Genomic DNA, 3,381 nt, shown 5'->3' with positions numbered 1-3,381 from the left:
TAAAGTTAATTAAATTCTAACCATTTTCAAAAATTATTTTTAAAGGTTAAATGTGAGGACGAGAGTTAAGCATTTAAGTTTAATCATATAGTCTAAGTCAACAGAGCGAGAGTTTGAGACGAGGGCGTTTAAACGGTTAGTATTTTCTTAAAAAGAGTTTCTATAGATTCTATTGTTTTCAAAAAGTGATTTTAGATTTAACTAAATAGTGAGAGCGTACGTTAATATAAAGTCATAGTCTGATTCAACAGAGCGAGAGTTTGAGAAAAGACTTTTAATTGATAGTGTCTACTGAAAAGACTTATTTTAAAACTAAGAAACCGACGAAGATTTGTTCCCTAATTACGACAAACTACATACCGATATTCGCGTTATTTGATATTTAATCTAGATCCAATTTTAGTTTTACTTTTCCCCCTAATCATCAAAGTATCATCCGCCTTAGCTTTACGAAGTAACCTTAGAAAAATGGTATATCGATTCATTAAGTCCCTGTGGGATCGATATCTTTTAAAACTACGCGATTAGACTGTTCACTTGCAGTTAATACCCCAATAGACTCATAAAGTCGCGATCAAGTTTTTGGCGCCGTTGTCGGGGACTTTTATTTAGTCGATATCGTAACTCTTCTGTTACGCTGTAGAGACTAAGGCAATTTTTATTTTTCCCTTGTCTTTCGTTGATTTGTATGCCACACACTCGCTCACAAGGCGAACCGTACTACTTACGAATCAACGACGTTGAACGATATCTCCGAGTCTTATGACGAATTCGGGAGTATCGTGCTGCAAACAATCTTCCTCCAATCGAAATTCCTGATCTCAAAAATCTCCTTCCTTCGCCGATACCCGAGATGGAAGAACCAGCTCGTGCTCTTTGAGATTATGCTGCTCCATCGCAAGATGAGCTGCATTCGAGTATTGCTCCACCCGCAATCGAAGCAAACAACTTCGAACTTAAACCTTCGCTGTTGCAGGCAGTGTAACAGAACCAATTTTCTGGAAATCCTACCGAGGATCCAAACCTTCATTTATCCGTATTTGTCCAATACGCTGGTACTGTTAAAGCTAATGGTGTCACTTCAGAGGCAATTCGACTTCGTCTTTTTCCTTTCTCGTTAAGAGATAAAGCTAGAAGATGGCTTCAGTCTCTTCCTTCCAACTCAGTCACCACATGGAATGAGTTGAAGAAAGTCTTTCTTGCCCGATATTTTCCTCCAAGCAAAACAGCTATGTTAAGAGCCCAGATAAATGGATTTAAGCAGAAAGATAACGAGTCTCTTTTCGAAGCATGGGAAAGGTACAAAGACATGATGAGACTTTGTCCACACCATGGTTTAGAGGACTAGTTAGTAATTCATACCTTCTATAATGGTCTCTTGTACAACACAAGGTTAACAATAGACGCCGCCGCCGGTGGTGCGCTTATGGATAAACCTTACGCTGACGCTTATCAACTTATCGAAAGCATGGCCCAAAACCATTATCAGTGGGGAAGCGACCGAACAATGGTAGAAAAACCTCAAACAAAAGGGGGCATGTACGAGATAAGTAGCCTTGGTCATGTTAATGCAAAAGTGGATGCTCTTGCCCAGAAAATCGAAAATTTAAATGTATCACCTCCAGCCACCGTGGTTGCCGTAACTTAAAATTGTGAAGTCTGTGGAATTCAAGGTCACACTCCTACAGATTGTCAATTCCTAACAGGAATCCAAGCAGAGCAAGTGAACTATGCTCAAGGAAATCCTTACTCGCATACCTATAACTCAAACTGGAAGAACCGTCCTAATTTTTCATATAAAAGTAACAACGCTTTATACGCACCAGGTCAAGCTCCCAGTCAAGCCCCAGCTATACCTCCTGGATATCAAAAGCTGACCCCATCTACACCTAACAATAACGTTCCTAGGAAATCCAATTTGGAAATCATGATGGAGAACTTCATAGCTTCTCAACAGCAAACCAATAAAGAGTTCTTAAACTAGAATGTACACACTAGCGAACAAATTAAACAACTAGCAAGTAAAGTAGATGCCCTGGCTACCCATAACAAAAAGCTGGAAACACAAATCTTGCAAGTAGCTCAACAACAAGCGCCTACTGCTGCCCCAACTGGTACATTTCCTGGACAACCCCAACCTAATCCGAAAGGCCACGCTCATGCAATTATATTAAGAAGTGGAACAGAGGTAGAAGGACCGTTTGACCCAAGGATTGAGAACCAAAACTCTAAAAAGTCAACTGAGGAAGAAGGTAGACCTAAGGAAAAGGAAGAGTGTAATAAAGAAACCGTAGAAAACAAAGAACCTTATGTACCTCCGCCGCCTTACAAACCACCTATCCCTTACCCTCAAAGGCTAATTAAAACCAAAGACGCGGGCCAATTTAAGAAATTTGTTGACCTACTGAAACAATTAAACGTCACCATTCCTTTTACAGAAGCTATTACACAGATGCCTTCATATGCTAAGTTCTTAAAAGAAATTTTATCTAATAAAAGGAAACTTGAGGACAGCGAAACCGTTACACTCACTGCTGAGTGTAGCGCAATAATCCAAAATATGCCTCCTAAACTTAAAGATCCTGGTAGTTTCTCTATACCCTGTCATATAGGAAAATTTGTCATAGACAAAGCTTTATGCGATTTAGAAGCCGGTATCAGTGTTATGCCCTTGTCCATATGCAAGAGACTTGAAATGGGAGAATTAAGACCAACTAAAATGTATGTGCAATTAGCAGATCGTTCCGTTAGATATCCCGTAGGAATTCTTGAAAACGTTCCCGTGCGCATAGGTCAATTCTACATTCCCACCGATTTTATAATTATGGACATAAGAGAAGATGAAGTTACCCCCATTATAATGGGAAGACCATTCTTATCAACCGCCGGTGCTATCATAGACGTAAAACAAGGACGACTCACTTTCGAAGTAGGAGAAGAGAAAATTGAGTTTATTCTTTCCAAAATTTTGAAAGCACCTGCAATAGAAGACACATGTTACTTCATGGATATCACCGACGAATCCATAAAAGAAACAGAATTAGAAAATGACGATTTATCCGACTATCGTGTAGAAGACAGACTGAACCAATGTTTAGCAATAACATCAGATCCTACACAATGCCTCAAGAAACCAACCCTCGACCTGAAAACACTTCCCAAAAATCTGAGATATGAATTCCTAGACTCAGAACTTGAACGACCAGTGATAGTCAACGCAGACCTAGGAAAACTTGAAACCGAAAAACTCCTACATATCTTAAGAAAATATCCAACCGCACTAGGATACAACATCACCGATCTTAAAGGGATAAGTCCTTCTATTTGTATGCACCGCATCGTGCTAGAAGAAGACTGTAAAACTTCTAGGGAACATCAGAG

The 3,381-nt window shown here is 39.5% G+C and overlaps 1 non-coding gene across 1 annotated transcript; it reads right to left on the bottom strand.

Moving 5' to 3' along the window:
* Window positions 1-1,231: 1,231 nt before the first annotated feature.
* LOC127116210 (small nucleolar RNA R71) lies at window positions 1,232-1,338 on the bottom strand. Its single transcript, XR_007801181.1, has one exon. It is a non-coding gene; the product is annotated as a small nucleolar RNA R71 (small nucleolar RNA).
* Between the last annotated feature and the right edge of the window lie 2,043 nt (window positions 1,339-3,381).

The sequence above is a fragment of the Lathyrus oleraceus genome, chromosome 1 (genome assembly GCF_024323335.1).
Source record: "Lathyrus oleraceus cultivar Zhongwan6 chromosome 1, CAAS_Psat_ZW6_1.0, whole genome shotgun sequence".
Lineage (NCBI taxonomy): Eukaryota > Viridiplantae > Streptophyta > Magnoliopsida > Fabales > Fabaceae > Lathyrus > Lathyrus oleraceus.
This window is presented reverse-complemented; position numbering and strand designations above follow the sequence as displayed.